This window comes from Anolis sagrei, chromosome X, assembly GCF_037176765.1.
Source record: "Anolis sagrei isolate rAnoSag1 chromosome X, rAnoSag1.mat, whole genome shotgun sequence".
NCBI lineage: Eukaryota > Metazoa > Chordata > Lepidosauria > Squamata > Dactyloidae > Anolis > Anolis sagrei.
Genome location: NC_090034.1, coordinates 80,273,854 through 80,289,152, shown reverse-complemented (window position 1 = coordinate 80,289,152; position 15,299 = coordinate 80,273,854). Strand labels below are relative to the sequence as shown.

The following is a 15,299-nucleotide window of genomic DNA, read 5'->3' as shown; positions in this document are numbered from 1 at the left end:
TTATGAAATGATAGAGAAGTGGGAGATGTGCAAGAACCCAGTCACCTGAAACACCTGGCCTTGCTTCTTTCTTGCTTTGTGTTTGTTAAACATACCACTGGTTATGGAGTAGCTGGGGTTTGACTACTGTAATTTATTCAATGTAGGGCTGCCCTTGGAAATTGTTTGCAGCTCGTGCAAAAGGCAGCAATTAGACCAGCGTGAGAGAGATATTTTGGAGAACAGATAACGCTGTTCTTGCAAGAAGTACATTGGCTTCCAATTTGCTCCCAATCCCAGTGCTGTTTCACTGGCCCTTAATGTCTGTTTTATTTTTTTAATCCTATTGTAGGATCGCTAACATTGCACATAATTGGGTTTGAGCATCCTTGGAGTTGGGTATCCTGGAACCAAACCCCAACATATACCATATCATGTTGTGGAAGCCTTTCATGGCCAGAACCACTGGGTTGCTGTGAGTTTTCTGGGCTGTATGGCAATGTTCCAGAAGCATTCTCTCCTGACGTTTCGCCACATCTATGGCAGACATCCTCCGAGGATGCCTGTCACAGATATGGATGAAACATCAGGAGAGAATGCTTCTGGAACATGGCCATATAGCTCGGAAAGCTCACAGCAACCCATATACCATAGCCATAACTTCCATATTCATAGCTGCCTTCTTGAAGAGCTCAGACCCCCAAATATAGGGTTATTTTGGCATCTCGTTTAGACTCTGCAAAATGAAAACCTTTTCTCATGTTCAAATGGGCAGCATGGTTTATGCAAAGGGATGTGAAATATTGGTAGTCATGAATTGCCTCACCTATAGTAACAAAGTGTGTATAGAAGAGACCTAATATTTTATTACGCAGTATAAAGATCTCCCAGTTTTCTTTGGCTTGGAGGGCTTTGGGGTATGTATTCAAAATTGTAAAACCTTCCCACCATCCCACCAGGACCATGAGGAGAGCAAATCAAAGACATAGGAAGAGACTCCCCGGAGCTTTCCTCCTTTCCAGCCGGTGGGAAAGAGGGCAGGTTGCAGAGTACATGGAGATCTCTGCTGCCGGAGGGGACGTAACCAAATGGAAATCCCTTTGCGGCCCCACCTTGGGTGCCTGGGTGCCGTCTTGGAGCGGCTCCTCCATGGCCTCAGGGCCAAGAGTTTGTTCTCAGATCGCGGTCGACTCCACCGTCCCGGAATCAAAAGGCAGCTGTTATTATTAGCTAATAACAGCCATGAACTTGAGGGCAGGGATTTTAACAAGTCTCGCCTGATGGCTTGTGAGCCGGGTCTTCTCAAAACCCCAGAAAGTCAGCATTTGGGGAGATCTATGGGGAATTATGGGCCTCCATATCTTGGGGGAGATGGAAAATGGCCGTGAATTTTTATAGACCTGGTCAGTTAACTCTGGCCCCAAATCAGGTCCAGCAACATAGGTAGTTCTTTTAAAGTTCAGACTATAACCCAAAGTGGATTCACTGGCCCAATGCCATAGGAACCAACAGCAAATATTAGGCCATGGCTTCAGGCTAGTATGCCTACAAACCGAAACTTGAGTAGTTCTTTTATAGTTCGGTGTAAGACTCGGAGTGAGCACTAGACCGTGGCTTGAAAATAGTCTACAAGGTGAGCACTAGGTAGTTCTTTTATAGCTTAGACCAGGGGTCCTCAAACTATGGCCTGGGGGCCGGATACGGCCCTCCAAGGTCATTTACCCGGCCCTCGCTCAGGGTCAACCTAAGTCTGAAATGACTTGAAAGCAAACAACAACAACAATTCTTTCTCATCAGCCAAAAGCAGGCCCACACTTCCCATTGAAATACTAATAAGTTTATATATGTTAAAATTGTTCATTTTACTTATTGTATTGTTTCTAAGTGTTTTTTGAACTACAAATAAGATATGTGCAGTGTGCATAGGAATTTATTCTTCTTCTTTTTTTCAAATTATAATCCGGTCCTCCAACACTTTAAGGGACTGTGACCTGGCCCTCTGTTTTAAAAGTTTGAGGACCCCTGGCTTAGACTAAAACCCAAAGTGGATACACCCGCCTAATACCGTAGGTTCCAACAGCTAGTACTGGGCCATGACTTGAGGATATTATTTGTAGAAACTGAGCATTGGGTAGTTCTTGTATAGTTCAGACTACAACCCAAAGCAGATTCACTGCCACAAGGCCATAGGAATCAATAGCTAGTACTAAACCATGGTTTGAGGATCGTAATTGTACAAATTGAGGTTTGTGACTGCAAAGGCAAGTCAAACCAACACAAACTAGTATCTTCCACAACAAGGAAACTAATTCTTCCTCTTTCATTTCAATGTATTTGCATATTATAAATTGTAGCCTTCACCAAAGATGTGTTTTGTGAAGGTGACTGTTTATTCTGGTCAGAGCTTTTAACCAAACTAGTGCATTCATATAGCATAATAAGCCATGATTTGTGTTATCCATGAATTGCATGGTAGATAACCCAACCAATCACGATTCCTCCTTCCCCTGTCTGTGTTTTTCCCTGGTGTTTCTGTTCCTTGTTGTTGCCAGTTTCGGTTATGGAAGCAATGCATCAGAAGACACAACACGCCAAGATAGAAACAATTTGTGGATTTGCAAGCTAAAGACAAAACATAATTTCAGTTTGTGGTTTGTTGTTGGCAAAGGTAGGACTATGCATCACAACAAGATTTCAGCAAGTGATACTATGATTTCTTCTGATGTGTAAACAACATGGTCACGGTCAAAAATTCAAAACACTCCATGGAGTCTGAGGCCCCATCTAAATTTCCATATAATCCAGTTTCTAAATCCAGATTATTTGCATTGAACTGCATTATAAAGCAGTGTAGACTCATATAATTCGGTTCAAAGCAGATAATCTGGATTCAGAAACTGGATTGGATGGCAGTGTAGACCTAGCCTGGGAACCAAGAGGTTACTTTCCAGAATTGAAATAAATGCCTAGCTTTCCATTGCAGGGAAGTCTCCTCCTTTACTTGGCAGAGATCTAGAAAAGAGCTCTAGCTTGGCTTTGTCTGCTCAAGAGGGCTGGTGCCCCACCAAACTACAACTCTCAGGATTCCAAAAGCATTGAGCCAGGGCATTAATGTGGTGTTCAAACCGCTTTCATTCTCCAGTGTAGATCAGTGTTTCTCAACCTTCCCAATGCCGCGACTCCTTAATACAGTTTATGTTATGTTGACCCCCAACCATAACATTATTTTCATTACTACTTCATAAATGTAGTTTTGTTTCTGTTATGAATTGCAATGTAAATATCTGATATGCAGGATTTATTTTTATTCATTGGACCAAATTTGGCACAAATACCCAATATGTCCAAATTTGAATACTGGTGGATGTGATTTTGTCATTTAGGAGTTGTAGTTGCTAGAATTTATAGTTCACCTACAATCAAAGAGCATTTTGAACTCCACCAACGATGGAATTGAACCAAACTTGGCACACAAAACTCCCATGACCAACAGAAAATACTGGAAAGTTTGGTGGGCATTGACTTTGAGTTTTGGAGTTGTAGTTCACCTACATCCAGAAGGACTATGGACTCAATTATAGACCTGGACCAAACTTGGCACGAATGCTCAATATGCCCAAATGTAAACACTGGTGGAGTTTGAAGAAAACAGACCTTGACATTTGGGAGTTGTAGTTGCTGCGATTTATAGTTCACCTACAATCAAAGAGCATTCTGAATCCCACCAATGATATAATGGGGCCAAACTTCCCACACAGAACCCCCATGACCAATAGATAATATTGTGTTGGCTGATGGTCTTTGGCAACCCCCTCCCGACCCCCTGGTTGAGAAATGCTGGTGTAGATGCACCCTTACTCAGCCACTCATTACAGGTTGAGGAATCCCATGTTTATTAAGAAATTCTAAGCCTTGCCAACTACTAGGAAAAGTAAGAGAACTTCACGTGATTCCTTGCTGTGCAGACATCTGCTGAAATGGCACTAACTGCAATTTGGTAATAAACAAGATCATCAACAACTGACATCTGCAAATGAAGCTGTTATGAAAAATACAGACACCGAGGCCATTTAAAAGGTCTGGCAACCTTACAATTGTTAATAAAACCCAATAACGTTACACATGGAGACCTTGTGATGTCAGCTCCACATCTGCTCTCCACATCTGCTCTATGGAAGCCAAGCCAGACATAACCCTTTGCCCAGAATCCAGCATCAAAAGTGCTCCGGTGCACATTGGGCTCTTCGGATGCATGTCGGATGCTCTTTATTACAATTTGACCCTTCTTAGTTAGTGTCCAGAGGTCCATTGGATAGAAAACAATGAATACCACACTGTGAAGAATCCATCACCCTGCCATTTTGCTATCGATATCCGTACCTTATAACATAGGCAATGGCAAATTTGGGCCTTCCAGGTGTTTTGGACTTCAACTCCCACTATTCCTAACATCCTAACAGCCTCAGGCCCTTTCCTTTTCCCCCTCAGATGAGGGAGAAAAGGAAAGGGCCTGAGGCTGTTAGGAATGGTGGGAGTTGAAGTCCAAAATACCTGGAAGCCCTGATCTATAGTGTAGAATTAATACAGTTTGAGACCACTTTAACTGCCAAGGCTCAATGGAATGAAGTTATGGGAATTGTAGTTTTGCAAGGTCCTTATCCTTCTCTGTCAAAGACGGCTAGTGCCTCACCAAATGACTCCCTTGATTCCATAGCATTGAGCCATTGCAATTCATGTGGAATCAAACTGCGTTCATTCTACAGTGCAGACGCAAATCTAATAATGTTCAGTAATTCATCCAAGACTCCATGAAAAACCGGAAAAGGCAGCTAGCAATGGGATCCTGCTGCTGCCCACAGCAGAACCTACTTTCTGATAGAAATCACTGAAATATCATCCATCTTCAGCCACTGCAAGAATCCAGCCAACATTGTTGTTGTTTATTCGTTCAGTTGCTTCCGACTCTTTGAGGCCATGGCCACTCCCAGCAACTTCAAAGTCAAGCCAGTCACTTCAAGGATACCATTCATCCATCTTGCCCTTGGTCGGCCCCTCTTCCTTTTTCCTTCTATTTCCCCCAACATCATTATCTTCTCCAAGCTTTCCTGTTTTCTCATTATGTGGCCACAGTACTTCATCTTTCCCTCTAATATCTTTGGTGCCTGTTACTCCGAGGGTACTATTGTGCGCATGTGGTGTTTTTTGTCATGGCCTTGGGCCTGTACAATAAACTATTTTGATTGATATTAAGACCTTATCACACTGTGAAGCACTCCATTTCAGCGACCCTTTGAAAATGATTCCTATCACAGAAATCTGTCGCAGAAACAAAGTCATTGCACATGGGAATCTATTCATGCTTTTGGATTTGCTTCATTGCTTGAAGCACCATTTTTACGTGTGACTGGAAAATCAGTGTGCATCCTGTCAGCTACAATCTCGCAAGTACGGGAATTCGTGACTTCCAGGCAACATCACTGCGCAATATTAGGGTTTTATTTTATTTTATTTTAGTGGTGATGTAGGGAGGCTTTCAAATGGATTGGGAGAAGCCAACCTCCCATGGGGCAGCATTTTCAAAATGTAAGAATTGCAGTACAAGTTACAAACAAGATCAGTTTGTTCTTAAGTTGCAGGTTTGTTCTTAAGTTGAATTTGTATGTAAGTCAGAACAGGTACATGTTTTAAGAGTAACTCCAGCCAAGGATAGCATCAGGAAACACCCCTGTGGTGTTTATTTTGCTCTCTGTGCCCCTGTTCAGAAGATTTCCCCTCACTTTCTGTCCCTGTGATAATGAGATTTCAAAAAATGTGGCTTGCTGTGAAAACAAGGATTGGCGCTAAGAACCTTTTCCCCATGATAATAGTTTTCCAGGAGGTAATTTCCCTTCTAAGGGATAGACTTCTCTCACTTCCTGTTGTCTCAACCCTGTTCTTAACTAGGAGTCATTTGTAAGTTGGATGTTTGTAACTCTAGGACAAACTGTAACCAGATGTGATGGGGTCATTAGGCATCCTAACTGAATACAATATGCATCCAGCCCTAAAAAGGACTGCTGGGCTGCTGAACTTGCTGATGAAAAGGTTGCAGGTTCGAATTTGGAAGCGGCGTTAGCTTCTGCTGTTAGCCCCAGCTTCTGCCAACCTAGCAGTTCGAAAACAGGCAAATGTGAGTAGATCAATAGGTACCGCTTCTGCGGGAAGGTAACAGCGCTCCGTGCAGTCATGCTGGCCACATGACCTTGGAGGTGTCTATGGACAACGGCGGCTCTTCGGCTTAGAAATGGAGATGAGCACCACTCTCCAGAATAGGACACGACTGGACTTAATGTCAGGGGAAAACCTTTACCTTTACCTTTACCTTTACCTGCCTAAAAAGGATGAGATGCATACTGATTAAAATGGAGTATTTACGAATGTGAGAAGGTCCTTTTACAGTAGAGTCTCGCTTATCCGACCTTCACTTATCCAACGTTCTGTATTATCCAACACAGTCTGCCTCCTGCCTGGATCCACAGCTGTTTCAATACATTGCGATGTTTTGGTGCTAAATTTGTACATATAGTATTTACTACATAACGTTAATCATAGAATCATAGAATCAAAGAGTTGGAAGAGACCTCATGGGCCATCCAGTCCAACGCCCTGCCAAGAAGCAGGAATATTGCATTCAAATCACCCCTGACAGATGGCCATCCAGCCCCTGTTTAAAAGCTTCCAAAGAAGGAGCCTCCACCACACTCCGAGTCAGAGAGTTCCACTGCTGAACGGCTCTCACAGTCAGGAAGTTCTTCCTCAGGTTCAGATGGAATCTCCTCTCTTGTAGTTTGGAGCCATTGTTCCGCGTCCTAGTCTCCAAGGAAGCAGAAAACAAGCTTGCTCCCTCCTCCCTGTGGCTTCCTCTCACATATTTATACATGGCTATCATGTCTCCTCTCAGCCTTCTCTTCTTCAGGCTAAACATGCCCAGCTCCTTAAGCCGCTCCTCATAGGGCTTGTTCTCCAGACCCTTGATCATTTTAGTCGCCCTCCTCTGGACACATTCCAGCTTGTCAATATCTCTCTTAGAATCACAGAATCAAAGAGTTGGAAGAGACCTCATGGGCCATCCAGTACAACCCCCTGCCAAGAAGCAGGAATATTGCATTCAAATCACCCCTGACAGATGGCCATCCAGCCTCTTGAATTGTTACCGTGTATTGAACTGCTCCTTCTGTCGATTTGTTGTAAAACATGATGTTTTGGTGCCTAATTTGTTAAATCATAACGTAATTTGACATTGAATAGGCTTTTCCTTAATCCCTCCTTATTATCCAACATTTTCGCTTATCCAACGTTCTGGCGGCCTGTTTATGTTGGATACGCAAAACTCTAAAGTAGTTTGAAAGAAGAGGCCAAAGCCAAACTGCAGGGCAATGTTCCCAACACCCCAGGCTTTGCAGAGGCTCCTTGGCACACAAGGGAGGCCTGGTCCCCTCGCCTCTGTCTCTCCCAGACTCCTGCCAGACACAGTTTCGCTCTCCAGTGGTGGGTTTCCTTCCCCGCTGCCTGCTTCTCCCCCTTAAGCGGCAGGCAGGAGTTTCGTTGTCTTTCTTGGCTTTTCTCACGCAGCCAGGGCTCCCTCCCCTTCCCTTCCAGGCGCCTTGTCTCTGAGAAGGAGGAGGCGCACACAGGTTGGGATGACTCAGGTTTCGCCACTCTGCTGTCTGATCCTGTCCGGGCAAGAACCAACAGACCGACTGCCTCCAAAAAGAGATGCACAGAAGTAAAGGAGGCAGGAAAGCATCTGGCCCTGAGCTCAGGCCTTTGCTCCTAAACACAGGACTCTTATGCCCTATGACAGTGGTTCTCAACCTTCCTAATGCCACGACCCCTTAGTACAGGTCCTCATGTTGTGGTGACCCCCAACCATAATATTATTTTCGTTGCTACTTCACAACTGTAATTTTGCTACTGTTATGAATGGTAATCTAAATATCTGATATGCAGGATGTATTTTCAGTCACTGGACCAAATTTGGCACAAATACTCAATACTTCCAAATTTAAATACTGATGAGGTTCGGGGTGATTGATTTTGTCATTTTTTAATGCTGGAGTTGCTGGGATTTATAGTTCACCTAAAATCAAAGAGCCTTCTGAACTCCACCAATGATGGAACTGAATCAAACTGGGCACACAGAATTCCCATGACCAAGAGAAAATACTGGGAAGGTCTGGTGGACATTGACCTTGAGTTTTTTGGAGTTGTAGTTCACCTGCATCCAGAGAACACTGTGTACTCAAGCAATGATGGATCTGGATCAAACTTGGCACAAATACTCAATATGCCCAAATGTGAACACTGGTAGAGTTTGGAGAAAGTAGACCTTGCCATTTGGGAGTTGTAATTGTTGGGATGTATAGTTCACCCACAATAAAATAGGATTCTGAACCCCACCGATAGAATTGGACCAAACTTTCCACACAGAACCCCCATGATCAACAGAAAATACTATGTTTTCTTATGGTCTTTGGCGACCCCTCTGACACCCCCTCGCGACCCCTCTGACACCCCCTCGCGACCCCCATGGGGGTCCCGACCCCCAGGTTGAGAAACACTGCCCTATGAAGTCTTGTTGAATTGACAAAGCACGGAGCATTAAGGGAGCTGGCAAGGTCTGGGTTTCCACTCTGATGCTCAAATCCCTACTCAGCCACACAACCCACTAGAACAGAAGTGCCACAACAACACCTTCAAAGGGCCATGGAATCCAAGCAGTCAGTGGGTAGACTATCCACTGATTCCTATACCAAATATACTTTTTTAACATAGTGGTCGGTGCTCTTTAGTTTTATGGTCCCCAGGTTAAGCGACAACTCTCATCACCCTTCGGACTGAGGATGATGTGAATTGCAACCAAACAACACTTTTGTGGCTCTGAAATTAGAGAAATGTTAAAGGGCATTGTGTCTAAATTCAAACCCCATTCTTCTGACTCAACAAAGCAAACTATAGCTTTCCAGATGTTCCTGTATCCCAACTGCCATCAGCTCTCGTCATGATGTCTATTGATGAGGAATACAGGAGTTGTAGTCCAGCATCTGGAGCAGAGTCACATAAAATGACATGGTGGGCCAGATTCGGATTGCAGGTTTTGAGTTTGACACATGTGAACTAGAGCTGGAAGAGACCTCAAGGGCCATCTAGTCCAACCCCATTTTGCCAATCAGAACCACACAATCAAAACACCCCCGACAGATGGCCATCCAGACTCTTCTTTTAAAAAAAACCACAGAGAAGGAGGCTCCACCGTGTTTTCCATGGTGCTGACTTTGAGCAATCCTGCTCTTTCAGCTTCACAGGAAGGGCATGGCAAACCCTTGATGAACCAATCTAAAAAAAAACTCTTGCCACGGTTTGGAAAATATTTGAAGGCCCACAACAATGAAGTATGATAAGAGATTATGATGTGCCCAAAGCTGCCATTTCTATGGCGACCCTTTATGTCCAAATAAGTGAGTTTGGGTTTGCAGTTTTAGTGAATTATCCAGGTTGAGCAATCCAATATTTATTATTTTATTTATTTATTTACAGCTTTTATATTCCGCCCTTCTCAGGGCGGATTACAGTGTGCACATATATGGCAAACATTCAATGCCAATTTTTGACATACAAACATATACAGACATACACAGAGGCTATTTAACTTTTTCTGGCCACCAGGGGAGCTGTCGCTTTCATCGTCCATCTGCGACGCTGATGAAGCACTTCCGCATTCCCCGCATGCTTCCCCGCTGGAATGCTTTGCTGGAGTCTTCTTTATGGCCTCATAAATCAGTTAATTTAGCCTCCCCACACTTTAAGGTGGTACCTTATTTTCCTACTTGACAGATGCAACTGTCTCTCAGGTTGCAAAGGTCGACAACAGGCTACACACAATTGGTTGGAAACCCACTCCAAGCCAGGCTGGCTTCGAACTCATGACCTTTTTGGTCAGAGTGATCTTAATGCAGCTCACACTCAGCCAGCTGCGCCACAAACCCAAAATATTGGGTTTGGCATTGGGAAGAATAGAAAGAGAGTCTCATTAGATTTGAAATGTAGTTCTAAGGGTGCATCTACATCAGGTATGGGCAAACTTGTGTGGCTGAGGGGGAAAAGGAAAGGGCTTGAGGCTGTTAGGAATTGTGGGAGTTGAAGTCCAAAACACCTGGAGCGCACAATTTTGCCCATCCTTACTATAACAATAAACCTATAAGGCATAAACTCTGTGCTAATTTACTTTCTGAAGCTCATAATAATGTAGAGTCGACATTATCACCCCATTATAATAATGCAGTTGGCTTTACATAATTTTTTTTTCCAAGCTGTGGATAGTGGAATCCGTGGATATGGAGGGCCGACTGCAGGCTAGAACCCGAGTCCTGTCTAAGACTGCACAAAAGGCAGTCCTTCCAGTTGATTCAAATTTTGGAGAGGGAAATTCTCATGGAAATTATTTCATGGATGGGCATGTTGCAGACGTTCAAATGCACTTGGATTTGGAAGATTTGTTTTTTTTTTTGAAGACGACAAACAGTTGATTGGTTTTGAAAAACGTTGGGATTTAAGTCTGTTGAAAGTTTCTCTTAGTATTGCACACGACATTTGGAAATAGCAGGTGTTAAATTGCATTGTTTTAAATGTTGCGAGACAATTTTGGCTCTCCTTTTAGAGATGAAAGCCAAGGTAATAACACACACACACATGTATATATATTCACACACATATCAATATATATTCTCAGACAAGAGGCTATGGTGGTGAAGTGGGTTAAAGTAGGCTGCAAAACTTGCTGACTGGAAGGTTGGCAGTTTGAATCCGCGGGACAGGGTGAGCTCCCGCTGTTAGCCCCAGCTTCTGCCAACCTAGCAGTTCGAAAACATACAAAAGTGAGTAGAGTAAAAGATACCACTTCTGTGGGACGGTAATGGGGTTCCATGCAGTCATGCTGGCCACATGACCTAGGCAGTATCTACGGACAACACCAGCTCTTCGGTTTAGAAATGGAGATGAGCACAAACCTCCAGAGTTGGACTCAACTAGACTTAATGTCAAGAGAAACCTTTATCTTTTTATATTCATACAAGCACACATATACATACATTCACATAATAATAATAATAATAACAACAACAACAACAACAACAACAACAATAATAATGTAATATATAACAAATTATTGTTGTTGTTGTTGTTATTATTATTATTATTATTATTATTATGTATTTGGTATTTGGAAATTCAACAGGTCAATTGAACTCCAAAATACTGCCTTCCTGCCAGACTTTTAAAACCTATGTAGACGTTCATTTCAGTCCTTTCTAATAACCCCTGCCTTTCTTAGTACTAATCCTTGAACCCAATAAGCAAGCCTCTTTGGCTGAATTTCTGTCTAGATGCAGCTATGAAAAGACATGGGAGCCCTCTAAGCATTTAGGGAAAAAAGGAATAATAATCCCAGACTCTGACGCTAGAAGAGAGAAAACATCCAGAGGCAACGCAACTGTCTCCGCTGAAGCCTTGATCCTTTTAAGACATCGAAAGGCCTTTTTTTATTAGCTCTGGTTTTGGTTGCCCAAATTAAGCTCTGAAGGGGCACGCAAGGTGCTTCATAGTATCGGGTTGGTATAATATACATTTTATTGTACTTGGAAAAGACTAAGGGGTGCATCTGCACCATAGAGTTAATGCAGTTTGATACCACTTCAACTGTCACAACTCATTGCGATGGAATCATGGGGTTTGTGAGGCACCACCCTTCTTTGGCAGAGAAGGCAAAAGGCACTGTAAAAATACGAGGGTTGAATGAAAAGTAATGCCTCCAGCTTAGTAACTCCTCAACAGATGGCAGTGCTGGTATGCAGATACTGGCTTGTTCAGTCGACTCTCCTCTACAGTTCCATTCTGGCGGAAAGCCTTAGCATTGAACGGTTATGTTGTTAAAGTGCGAAGTATGGAACCCTGAGCAGACGATCGGTCAATGCGACTTAAGCAACACGCAGTCATTGAATTCTTGACAGCAGAAGGTGTCACCTTAACATCTTTAAACTTTCTCGCCCAACGACGCACAGTATTCACATCAACACAATCACCATAAACAGCTTCCATTCTCTGATGAATCTTCTTTGGGGTGACACCTTCTGCTGTCAAGAATTCGATGACTGCTTAAGTTGCATTGACCGACCATCTGTGCAGGGTCCCATACTTTGCACTTTAATAACACAACCGTTCAATGCTATGGCTTCCCGCTAAAATGGAACTGTAGAGGAGAGTGTACTGAACAAGCCAGTACCTGTCGCATACCAGTAGTGCCATTTGTTGAGGAGTTACGAAGGTGGTGGCATTACTTTTCATTCAACCCTCCTACAGCTCTTAAAATCCCATTGCATTGCACCATAACGGTTCAAGTAGGGCCAAACCACATGAATTCTTCACTATAGTACAGGTGCTCCATGCAGTCACATGACCTTGGAGGTGTCTAAGATCAACGCCGACTCTTCGGCTTAGAAATGGAGATGAGCACCACCAGAGTCGGACACAATTAGACTTAATGTCAGGGGAAATCTTTACCTTTACAATACAGGCATGGGCAAACTTTGGCCCTTCAGGTGTTTTGGACTTCAACTCCCACCATTCCTAACAGCCTCAGGCCCTTTCCTCTTCCCCCTCAGCCACTATGCTGTTAGGAATGGTGGGAGTTGAAGTCCAATACACTTGGAGTGCCCAAATTTGCCCATGCCAGGTATAGTAGATGCACTCTCCTTAGGTAAAGAAAAAATGAAGGAAAGTAACAGGAGAAAGTCAACTGCAAGCCCTCCATATCCACGGATTCCACCATCCACAGCTTCAAAATATATTATTCACAATAGAATTGCAATAAGAAATAAGGATATCGATGGACATCATGGATGTTTACAGAGAGTAAAGGAATGCTTGGATACTTCCTTTTGCTTATCTTTCAATTATTGTTTCAACTGCCTTCTTGAGTTGGAAGGGACCACAAAGGCCATCCACTCCAACCCCATTCTGCCCCAATGCTTTACAATGATGAATTGTTTTAGCCATTTTGTTTTGTGAGCTGCTTTGGGAGAAAGCTAATACAGACATGAAATAAATACGTAAGAATGGAAGAAGCGAGCATGCTGAGACTTGGGTCAAAACTGGATGAGGGCTGCAACATTTTGATAGAATCCTATAATGGGCGAAAAGGAAAACGGCCGAAGATAGTATGGGGTTTGAGTGTAGGACTAGGACTATGTCTCTAAAGATCAAGTTTCTTCACCTGGGGGCAGGCATGTAGCCGGGGGGGGGGAGGGCTTGGGGGGCTTCAGCCCCCCCCCCCCCGAAATTCTCATGGTGGTCCGCGAGTAGGCCTTACTGGTACATTATTTAAACTGTTATGTTTTTTCATATCATGATCTGATCACCATGCTCAATATATTCCATATGCATGGGGGTATTGGGGTAACGATACAAAAGGTTTGCTAGGGTAGACACTCTTTCATTCAGACTCCCCCCCCCCCTCCTGGAATCAAACTCAGCCCGCCCACATCAAAATCCTGGCTACGGGCCTGCCTGGGGGTTGGGACCCCTGGGGGGTCACGAGGGGGTGTCAGAGGGGTTACCAAAGAACATCAGAAAATACAGTATTTTCTGTTGGTCATGGGAGTTACACTGTTGGCCCAATTCTATCATTGGTGGGGTTCAGAGTGCTCTTTGATTGTAGCAACTACAACTCCCAAATATCAAGATCTATTTTCCCCAAACTCCACCGGTGTTTGCATTTGGGCATATTGAGTATTCATACCAAATTTGATCCAGATCGATCACTGTTTGAGTCCACAGTGCTCTCTGGATGTAGGTGAACTACAACTCCCAAACTCAAGGTCAGTGCTCACCAAACCCTTCCAGTATTTTCTGTTGGTCATGGGAGTTCTGTGTGCCGAGTTTGGCTCAATCTCACCATTGGTTGGGTTCAGAATGCTCTTTGATTGTAGGTGAACTATAAATCCCAGCAACTACAACTCCCATTTGGCCCAGGACTGTAGCTAGGATTTTGATTCGGGGGGGGGGGGGGGGTGAGTCTGAGTAAAAGAGGGTCTACCCTAGCAAACCTTTTATATCATTACCCCAATACCCCCATGCATATGGGATATATTGAACATGGTTATCAGATCATGATATGAATAAACATAACCGTTGAAATCCTGTACCAGTAAGGCCTTCTCGTGGACCACTATGAGAATTTCGGGGGGCTGAAGCCCCTCAAGCCCCCCCCCCCCCCCGCTACATGCTTGGGCCCAACCAAACTAGTATTCAAATTTGGGTGTATTGGGTATTTGTGCCAAATTTGGTCTTGTGAATGAAAATACATCCTGCAAATCAAATATTTACATTACGATTCATAACAGCAGCAAAATGACAGTTATGAAGTAGCAACAAAAATAATTTTATGGTTGAGGGTCACCACAACATGAGGAATTGTATTAAAGGATCGTGACATTAGGAAGGTTGAGAAACACTACCTTAAGGGAAAACAATACTCTGAAACAGGGGTCCTCAAACTAAGGCCCGGGGGCCGGATACGGCCCTACAAGGTTATTTATCCGGCCCTCACTCAGGGTCAACCTAAGTCTGAAATGACCTGAAAGCACACAACAACAACAACAACATCAACATCAACAACAACAACAACAATCCTATCTCATCAGCCAAAAGCAGGCTCATACTTCCCACTGAAATACTAATAAGTTTATATTTGTTAAAATTGTTCTTAATTTTAATTATTTTATTGCTTTTTTTTTTTTGCACTACAAATAAGATATGTGCAAATAAGAATTAAGGAATTAATTCAGTTTTTTTCAAATTATAATCCGGCCCTCCAACAGTTTGAGGGATTGTGATCTGGCCCTCTGTTTAAAAAGTGTGAGGACCCCTGCTCTAAACAACACTATCCTTTAATCTAGTTAAACCCAGAATCTTTTTAAAAGGGAGGAAAAAATGTAAGGCCTGCACCTATGCTTTTTTTTGTGCAAAGGTCCTTTTGCAAACTATTACAACAGCGCATCGCTTTCTTTTCGTACAGAAAGAGAAAAAGAGGTGTGTGGGGAGAGGAGGGAGAAGGGAGGACTAACAAGAGCTTTCTGTCGGCAGGACAAACCCTTGTGTGCGTTAATAAAAGGGCTTTAACCTTTTCATTCACCAAAAGCATAACTCAAACGTTTTTAATAGCACGCCTTGCTGCATGACAAAAATTTGCTCCTGGCAATCATGGTTTCGACCACAAAACCACAGCA

At 43.3% G+C, this 15,299-nt stretch overlaps 1 protein-coding gene across 1 annotated transcript in view; it reads right to left on the bottom strand.

Annotated features, from left to right (window-relative positions):
- Positions 1-15,299, bottom strand: part of GRHL3 (grainyhead like transcription factor 3) — a 67,686-nt gene that overhangs the window by 41,649 nt on the left and 10,738 nt on the right. The gene's annotated exons all lie outside the window — the stretch shown is intronic.